This window comes from Phyllobates terribilis, unplaced genomic scaffold (assembly GCF_046119375.1).
Source record: "Phyllobates terribilis strain yellow unplaced genomic scaffold, ASM4611937v1 Scaffold_5__5_contigs__length_657084704, whole genome shotgun sequence".
Taxonomy (NCBI): domain Eukaryota; kingdom Metazoa; phylum Chordata; class Amphibia; order Anura; family Dendrobatidae; genus Phyllobates; species Phyllobates terribilis.
Genome location: NW_027362765.1, coordinates 179,505,364 through 179,512,863, shown reverse-complemented (window position 1 = coordinate 179,512,863; position 7,500 = coordinate 179,505,364). Strand labels below are relative to the sequence as shown.

The 7,500-nt window shown below is 54.9% G+C and overlaps 20 non-coding genes across 20 annotated transcripts; all 20 read right to left on the bottom strand.

Moving 5' to 3' along the window:
• Nucleotides 1–4: 4 nt before the first annotated feature.
• Nucleotides 5–76, bottom strand: TRNAP-CGG (transfer RNA proline (anticodon CGG)). The gene has a single exon. It is a non-coding gene; the product is annotated as a tRNA-Pro (tRNA).
• Nucleotides 77–215: 139 nt separating this feature from the next.
• Nucleotides 216–287, bottom strand: TRNAP-AGG (transfer RNA proline (anticodon AGG)). Its single transcript has one exon. It is a non-coding gene; the product is annotated as a tRNA-Pro (tRNA).
• Nucleotides 288–682: 395 nt separating this feature from the next.
• On the bottom strand, nt 683–754 carry TRNAP-UGG (transfer RNA proline (anticodon UGG)). Its single transcript has one exon. It is a non-coding gene; the product is annotated as a tRNA-Pro (tRNA).
• Nucleotides 755–1,164: 410 nt separating this feature from the next.
• On the bottom strand, nt 1,165–1,236 carry TRNAP-CGG (transfer RNA proline (anticodon CGG)). Its single transcript has one exon. It is a non-coding gene; the product is annotated as a tRNA-Pro (tRNA).
• Nucleotides 1,237–1,375: 139 nt separating this feature from the next.
• Nucleotides 1,376–1,447, bottom strand: TRNAP-AGG (transfer RNA proline (anticodon AGG)). Its single transcript has one exon. It is a non-coding gene; the product is annotated as a tRNA-Pro (tRNA).
• A 395-nt stretch (nt 1,448–1,842) lies between these two features.
• On the bottom strand, nt 1,843–1,914 carry TRNAP-UGG (transfer RNA proline (anticodon UGG)). The gene has a single exon. It is a non-coding gene; the product is annotated as a tRNA-Pro (tRNA).
• Nucleotides 1,915–2,324: 410 nt separating this feature from the next.
• TRNAP-CGG (transfer RNA proline (anticodon CGG)) lies at nt 2,325–2,396 on the bottom strand. The gene has a single exon. It is a non-coding gene; the product is annotated as a tRNA-Pro (tRNA).
• A 139-nt stretch (nt 2,397–2,535) lies between these two features.
• Nucleotides 2,536–2,607, bottom strand: TRNAP-AGG (transfer RNA proline (anticodon AGG)). Its single transcript has one exon. It is a non-coding gene; the product is annotated as a tRNA-Pro (tRNA).
• Nucleotides 2,608–3,002: 395 nt separating this feature from the next.
• TRNAP-UGG (transfer RNA proline (anticodon UGG)) lies at nt 3,003–3,074 on the bottom strand. The gene has a single exon. It is a non-coding gene; the product is annotated as a tRNA-Pro (tRNA).
• A 410-nt stretch (nt 3,075–3,484) lies between these two features.
• TRNAP-CGG (transfer RNA proline (anticodon CGG)) lies at nt 3,485–3,556 on the bottom strand. Its single transcript has one exon. It is a non-coding gene; the product is annotated as a tRNA-Pro (tRNA).
• Nucleotides 3,557–3,695: 139 nt separating this feature from the next.
• Nucleotides 3,696–3,767, bottom strand: TRNAP-AGG (transfer RNA proline (anticodon AGG)). The gene has a single exon. It is a non-coding gene; the product is annotated as a tRNA-Pro (tRNA).
• A 395-nt stretch (nt 3,768–4,162) lies between these two features.
• Nucleotides 4,163–4,234, bottom strand: TRNAP-UGG (transfer RNA proline (anticodon UGG)). Its single transcript has one exon. It is a non-coding gene; the product is annotated as a tRNA-Pro (tRNA).
• Nucleotides 4,235–4,644: 410 nt separating this feature from the next.
• TRNAP-CGG (transfer RNA proline (anticodon CGG)) lies at nt 4,645–4,716 on the bottom strand. Its single transcript has one exon. It is a non-coding gene; the product is annotated as a tRNA-Pro (tRNA).
• A 139-nt stretch (nt 4,717–4,855) lies between these two features.
• On the bottom strand, nt 4,856–4,927 carry TRNAP-AGG (transfer RNA proline (anticodon AGG)). Its single transcript has one exon. It is a non-coding gene; the product is annotated as a tRNA-Pro (tRNA).
• A 394-nt stretch (nt 4,928–5,321) lies between these two features.
• Nucleotides 5,322–5,393, bottom strand: TRNAP-UGG (transfer RNA proline (anticodon UGG)). The gene has a single exon. It is a non-coding gene; the product is annotated as a tRNA-Pro (tRNA).
• Nucleotides 5,394–5,803: 410 nt separating this feature from the next.
• TRNAP-CGG (transfer RNA proline (anticodon CGG)) lies at nt 5,804–5,875 on the bottom strand. The gene has a single exon. It is a non-coding gene; the product is annotated as a tRNA-Pro (tRNA).
• Nucleotides 5,876–6,014: 139 nt separating this feature from the next.
• TRNAP-AGG (transfer RNA proline (anticodon AGG)) lies at nt 6,015–6,086 on the bottom strand. The gene has a single exon. It is a non-coding gene; the product is annotated as a tRNA-Pro (tRNA).
• Nucleotides 6,087–6,481: 395 nt separating this feature from the next.
• Nucleotides 6,482–6,553, bottom strand: TRNAP-UGG (transfer RNA proline (anticodon UGG)). Its single transcript has one exon. It is a non-coding gene; the product is annotated as a tRNA-Pro (tRNA).
• A 410-nt stretch (nt 6,554–6,963) lies between these two features.
• Nucleotides 6,964–7,035, bottom strand: TRNAP-CGG (transfer RNA proline (anticodon CGG)). Its single transcript has one exon. It is a non-coding gene; the product is annotated as a tRNA-Pro (tRNA).
• Nucleotides 7,036–7,174: 139 nt separating this feature from the next.
• Nucleotides 7,175–7,246, bottom strand: TRNAP-AGG (transfer RNA proline (anticodon AGG)). The gene has a single exon. It is a non-coding gene; the product is annotated as a tRNA-Pro (tRNA).
• Nucleotides 7,247–7,500: the final 254 nt, after the last annotated feature.

Genomic DNA, 7,500 nt, shown 5'->3' with positions numbered 1-7,500 from the left:
GGCAGGGCTCGTCTGGGATTTGAACCCGGGACCTCTCGCACCCGAAGCGAGAATCATACCCCTAGACCAACGAGCCAACGTTTTGACCAAGCCGTGCACTGGCGTCGATACTCTCACATTTGTCGGCTTGGTCAACCGCAGAGGACGGTGTGCTTTAGTTAAAGGGAGGCGAGAAAAAGAAGAGCGCTCAGGCTCGCCCTCAGACAGAGAGAGCAGGGCTCGTCCGGGATTTGAACCCGGGACCTCTCGCACCCTAAGCGAGAATCATACCCCTAGACCAACGAGCCAACGACGGAACTGTTGCGTTCCAATTTTCCTGGCATAAACAGCTGTGTCGCTTGAAGCGCCTGCCTGGCACCTCCAGAGAAAAGCTTGGCTCTCGCATGGAACATCCGCAGAGAAGTCCATGAGAGACGATGGAGAATTTGACCAAAAATGTGTTTTTGAAGCGGAAGAGCTGGGGAAAAAAGGAGATACGCGTGGGCTCAAAATCTGCACCCTGTGCATGCAACAAGCAATCTAAGGCCAGCCGAGGAGAGGGGGAGGGCAGTGGGAGGGCAAGCAAGAGGGAACATACCGCCTTCCCAGTAGTGAGTTCCAAGAAAAATCAATTCAACAGATTGGCAGCCATTGAGAGAAGCACGTCAGGCATCAGATCGGCAGCAAAGGTTTCCGTAAGCAAGGGATCGTCCGGGATTTGAACCCGGGACCTCTCGCACCCAAAGCGAGAATCATACCCCTAGACCAACGAGCCAGTGACGGAGAAAGGGGCCACGAGGCGCCTTGCTCACTCTCACAATTTGGCACAGGATGCAGCAAGCGCAAGATCTGACAGCAGTGTCAGAAAAGGCAGGAGGAGTAGAGAGCAGCCGAGTGACAGAAACAGAAGAGGAACCAAGCCGTGAAAATGGGGAGCCCGCCAAAGACCTCTGGCACCTTACGGGAGAAGCAGAGCCATAGCAGTGCATGAGCTAAGAAAGAGCTTCCTCAGAAGGCTCACAGAGTTCCACTTGCAAAAGGCTCCGAGGTGGCGTAAAGATAACCCTCGTTGAGAAGCACCGCCGCGTGCATGACGCAGAGCCAAGCGCCCTTGAGTAAGACCGTTGCAAAAGCATACTGGCACAGATGGGGAGAGAGAGAGCTATGCCAAGCACGCACCAGGCAGGGCTCGTCCGGGATTTGAACCCGGGACCTCTCGCACCCGAAGCGAGAATCATACCCCTAGACCAACGAGCCAACGTTTTGACCAAGCCGTGCACTGGCGTCGATACTCTCACATTTGTCGGCTTGGTCAGCCGCAGAGGACGGTGTGCTTTAGTTAAAGGGAGGCGAGAAAAAGAAGAGCGCTCAGGCTCGCCCTCAGACAGAGAGAGCAGGGCTCGTCCGGGATTTGAACCCGGGACCTCTCGCACCCTAAGCGAGAATCATACCCCTAGACCAACGAGCCAACGACGGAACTGTTGCGTTCCAATTTTCCTGGCATAAACAGCTGTGTCGCTTGAAGCGCCTGCCTGGCACCTCCAGAGAAAAGCTTGGCTCTCGCATGGAACATCCGCAGAGAAGTCCATGAGAGACGATGGAGAATTTGACCAAAAATGTGTTTTTGAAGCGGAAGAGCTGGGGAAAAAAGGAGATACGCGTGGGCTCAAAATCTGCACCCTGTGCATGCAACAAGCAATCTAAGGCCAGCCGAGGAGAGGGGGAGGGCAGTGGGAGGGCAAGCAAGAGGGAACATACCGCCTTCCCAGTAGTGAGTTCCAAGAAAAATCAATTCAACAGATTGGCAGCCATTGAGAGAAGCACGTCAGGCATCAGATCGGCAGCAAAGGTTTCCGTAAGCAAGGGCTCGTCCGGGATTTGAACCCGGGACCTCTCGCACCCAAAGCGAGAATCATACCCCTAGACCAACGAGCCAGTGACGGAGAAAGGGGCCACGAGGCGCCTTGCTCACTCTCACAATTTGGCACAGGATGCAGCAAGCGCAAGATCTGACAGCAGTGTCAGAAAAGGCAGGAGGAGTAGAGAGCAGCCGAGTGACAGAAACAGAAGAGGAACCAAGCCGTGAAAATGGGGAGCCCGCCAAAGACCTCTGGCACCTTACGGGAGAAGCAGAGCCATAGCAGTGCATGAGCTAAGAAAGAGCTTCCTCGGAAGGCTCACAGAGTTCCACTTGCAAAAGGCTCCGAGGTGGCGTAAAGATAACCCTCGTTGAGAAGCACCGCCGCGTGCATGACGCAGAGCCAAGCGCCCTTGAGTAAGACCGTTGCAAAAGCATACTGGCACAGATGGGGAGAGAGAGAGCTATGCCAAGCACGCACCAGGCAGGGCTCGTCCGGGATTTGAACCCGGGACCTCTCGCACCCGAAGCGAGAATCATACCCCTAGACCAACGAGCCAACGTTTTGACCAAGCCGTGCACTGGCGTCGATACTCTCACATTTGTCGGCTTGGTCAGCCGCAGAGGACGGTGTGCTTTAGTTAAAGGGAGGCGAGAAAAAGAAGAGCGCTCAGGCTCGCCCTCAGACAGAGAGAGCAGGGCTCGTCCGGGATTTGAACCCGGGACCGCTCGCACCCTAAGCGAGAATCATACCCCTAGACCAACGAGCCAACGACGGAACTGTTGCGTTCCAATTTTCCTGGCATAAACAGCTGTGTCGCTTGAAGCGCCTGCCTGGCACCTCCAGAGAAAAGCTTGGCTCTCGCATGGAACATCCGCAGAGAAGTCCATGAGAGACGATGGAGAATTTGACCAAAAATGTGTTTTTGAAGCGGAAGAGCTGGGGAAAAAAGGAGATACGCGTGGGCTCAAAATCTGCACCCTGTGCATGCAACAAGCAATCTAAGGCCAGCCGAGGAGAGGGGGAGGGCAGTGGGAGGGCAAGCAAGAGGGAACATACCGCCTTCCCAGTAGTGAGTTCCAAGAAAGATCAATTCAACAGATTGGCAGCCATTGAGAGAAGCACGTCAGGCATCAGATCGGCAGCAAAGGTTTCCGTAAGCAAGGGCTCGTCCGGGATTTGAACCCGGGACCTCTCGCACCCAAAGCGAGAATCATACCCCTAGACCAACGAGCCAGTGACGGAGAAAGGGGCCACGAGGCGCCTTGCTCACTCTCACAATTTGGCACAGGATGCAGCAAGCGCAAGATCTGACAGCAGTGTCAGAAAAGGCAGGAGGAGTAGAGAGCAGCCGAGTGACAGAAACAGAAGAGGAACCAAGCCGTGAAAATGGGGAGCCCGCCAAAGACCTCTGGCACCTTACGGGAGAAGCAGAGCCATAGCAGTGCATGAGCTAAGAAAGAGCTTCCTCGGAAGGCTCACAGAGTTCCACTTGCAAAAGGCTCCGAGGTGGCGTAAAGATAACCCTCGTTGAGAAGCACCGCCGTGTGCATGACGCAGAGCCAAGCGCCCTTGAGTAAGACCGTTGCAAAAGCATACTGGCACAGATGGGGAGAGAGAGAGCTATGCCAAGCACGCACCAGGCAGGGCTCGTCTGGGATTTGAACCCGGGACCTCTCGCACCCGAAGCGAGAATCATACCCCTAGACCAACGAGCCAACGTTTTGACCAAGCCGTGCACTGGCGTCGATACTCTCACATTTGTCGGCTTGGTCAACCGCAGAGGACGGTGTGCTTTAGTTAAAGGGAGGCGAGAAAAAGAAGAGCGCTCAGGCTCGCCCTCAGACAGAGAGAGCAGGGCTCGTCCGGGATTTGAACCCGGGACCTCTCGCACCCTAAGCGAGAATCATACCCCTAGACCAACGAGCCAACGACGGAACTGTTGCGTTCCAATTTTCCTGGCATAAACAGCTGTGTCGCTTGAAGCGCCTGCCTGGCACCTCCAGAGAAAAGCTTGGCTCTCGCATGGAACATCCGCAGAGAAGTCCATGAGAGACGATGGAGAATTTGACCAAAAATGTGTTTTTGAAGCGGAAGAGCTGGGGAAAAAAGGAGATACGCGTGGGCTCAAAATCTGCACCCTGTGCATGCAACAAGCAATCTAAGGCCAGCCGAGGAGAGGGGGAGGGCAGTGGGAGGGCAAGCAAGAGGGAACATACCGCCTTCCCAGTAGTGAGTTCCAAGAAAAATCAATTCAACAGATTGGCAGCCATTGAGAGAAGCACGTCAGGCATCAGATCGGCAGCAAAGGTTTCCGTAAGCAAGGGATCGTCCGGGATTTGAACCCGGGACCTCTCGCACCCAAAGCGAGAATCATACCCCTAGACCAACGAGCCAGTGACGGAGAAAGGGGCCACGAGGCGCCTTGCTCACTCTCACAATTTGGCACAGGATGCAGCAAGCGCAAGATCTGACAGCAGTGTCAGAAAAGGCAGGAGGAGTAGAGAGCAGCCGAGTGACAGAAACAGAAGAGGAACCAAGCCGTGAAAATGGGGAGCCCGCCAAAGACCTCTGGCACCTTACGGGAGAAGCAGAGCCATAGCAGTGCATGAGCTAAGAAAGAGCTTCCTCAGAAGGCTCACAGAGTTCCACTTGCAAAAGGCTCCGAGGTGGCGTAAAGATAACCCTCGTTGAGAAGCACCGCCGCGTGCATGACGCAGAGCCAAGCGCCCTTGAGTAAGACCGTTGCAAAAGCATACTGGCACAGATGGGGAGAGAGAGAGCTATGCCAAGCACGCACCAGGCAGGGCTCGTCCGGGATTTGAACCCGGGACCTCTCGCACCCGAAGCGAGAATCATACCCCTAGACCAACGAGCCAACGTTTTGACCAAGCCGTGCACTGGCGTCGATACTCTCACATTTGTCGGCTTGGTCAGCCGCAGAGGACGGTGTGCTTTAGTTAAAGGGAGGCGAGAAAAAGAAGAGCGCTCAGGCTCGCCCTCAGACAGAGAGAGCAGGGCTCGTCCGGGATTTGAACCCGGGACCTCTCGCACCCTAAGCGAGAATCATACCCCTAGACCAACGAGCCAACGACGGAACTGTTGCGTTCCAATTTTCCTGGCATAAACAGCTGTGTCGCTTGAAGCGCCTGCCTGGCACCTCCAGAGAAAAGCTTGGCTCTCGCATGGAACATCCGCAGAGAAGTCCATGAGAGACGATGGAGAATTTGACCAAAAATGTGTTTTTGAAGCGGAAGAGCTGGGGAAAAAAGGAGATACGCGTGGGCTCAAAATCTGCACCCTGTGCATGCAACAAGCAATCTAAGGCCAGCCGAGGAGAGGGGGGGGCAGTGGGAGGGCAAGCAAGAGGGAACATACCGCCTTCCCAGTAGTGAGTTCCAAGAAAAATCAATTCAACAGATTGGCAGCCATTGAGAGAAGCACGTCAGGCATCAGATCGGCAGCAAAGGTTTCCGTAAGCAAGGGCTCGTCTGGGATTTGAACCCGGGACCTCTCGCACCCAAAGCGAGAATCATACCCCTAGACCAACGAGCCAGTGACGGAGAAAGGGGCCACGAGGCGCCTTGCTCACTCTCACAATTTGGCACAGGATGCAGCAAGCGCAAGATCTGACAGCAGTGTCAGAAAAGGCAGGAGGAGTAGAGAGCAGCCGAGTGACAGAAACAGAAGAGGAACCAAGCCGTGAAAATGGGGAGCCCGCCAAAGACCTCTGGCACCTTACGGGAGAAGCAGAGCCATAGCAGTGCATGAGCTAAGAAAGAGCTTCCTCGGAAGGCTCACAGAGTTCCACTTGCAAAAGGCTCCGAGGTGGCGTAAAGATAACCCTCGTTGAGAAGCACCGCCGCGTGCATGACGCAGAGCCAAGCGCCCTTGAGTAAGACCGTTGCAAAAGCATACTGGCACAGATGGGGAGAGAGAGAGTTATGCCAAGCACGCACCAGGCAGGGCTCGTCCGGGATTTGAACCCGGGACCTCTCGCACCCGAAGCGAGAATCATACCCCTAGACCAACGAGCCAACGTTTTGACCAAGCCGTGCACTGGCGTCGATACTCTCACATTTGTCGGCTTGGTCAGCCGCAGAGGACGGTGTGCTTTAGTTAAAGGGAGGCGAGAAAAAGAAGAGCGCTCAGGCTCGCCCTCAGACAGAGAGAGCAGGGCTCGTCCGGGATTTGAACCCGGGACCTCTCGCACCCTAAGCGAGAATCATACCCCTAGACCAACGAGCCAACGACGGAACTGTTGCGTTCCAATTTTCCTGGCATAAACAGCTGTGTCGCTTGAAGCGCCTGCCTGGCACCTCCAGAGAAAAGCTTGGCTCTCGCATGGAACATCCGCAGAGAAGTCCATGAGAAACGATGGAGAATTTGACCAAAAATGTGTTTTTGAAGCGGAAGAGCTGGGGAAAAAAGGAGATACGCGTGGGCTCAAAATCTGCACCCTGTGCATGCAACAAGCAATCTAAGGCCAGCCGAGGAGAGGGGGAGGGCAGTGGGAGGGCAAGCAAGAGGGAACATACCGCCTTCCCAGTAGTGAGTTCCAAGAAAAATCAATTCAACAGATTGGCAGCCATTGAGAGAAGCACGTCAGGCATCAGATCGGCAGCAAAGGTTTCCGTAAGCAAGGGCTCGTCCGGGATTTGAACCCGGGACCTCTCGCACCCAAAGCGAGAATCATACCCCTAGACCAACGAGCCAGTGACGGAGAAAGGGTCCACGAGGCGCCTTGCTCACTCTCACAATTTGGCACAGGATGCAGCAAGCGCAAGATCTGACAGCAGTGTCAGAAAAGGCAGGAGGAGTAGAGAGCAGCCGAGTGACAGAAACAGAAGAGGAACCAAGCCGTGAAAATGGGGAGCCCGCCAAAGACCTCTGGCACCTTACGGGAGAAGCAGAGCCATAGCAGTGCATGAGCTAAGAAAGAGCTTCCTCGGAAGGCTCACAGAGTTCCACTTGCAAAAGGCTCCGAGGTGGCGTAAAGATAACCCTCGTTGAGAAGCACCGCCGCGTGCATGACGCAGAGCCAAGCGCCCTTGAGTAAGACCGTTGCAAAAGCATACTGGCACAGATGGGGAGAGAGAGAGCTATGCCAAGCACGCACCAGGCAGGGCTCGTCCAGGATTTGAACCCGGGACCTCTCGCACCCGAAGCGAGAATCATACCCCTAGACCAACGAGCCAACGTTTTGACCAAGCCGTGCACTGGCGTCGATACTCTCACATTTGTCGGCTTGGTCAGCCGCAGAGGACGGTGTGCTTTAGTTAAAGGGAGGCGAGAAAAAGAAGAGCGCTCAGGCTCGCCCTCAGACAGAGAGAGCAGGGCTCGTCCGGGATTTGAACCCGGGACCTCTCGCACCCTAAGCGAGAATCATACCCCTAGACCAACGAGCCAACGACGGAACTGTTGTGTTCCAATTTTCCTGGCATAAACAGCTGTGTCGCTTGAAGCGCCTGCCTGGCACCTCCAGAGAAAAGCTTGGCTCTCGCATGGAACATCCGCAGAGAAGTCCATGAGAGACGATGGAGAATTTGACCAAAAATGTGTTTTTGAAGCGGAAGAGCTGGGGAAAAAAGGAGATACGCGTGGGCTCAAAATCTGCACCCTGTGCATGCAACAAGCAATCTAAGGCCAGCCGAGGAGAGGG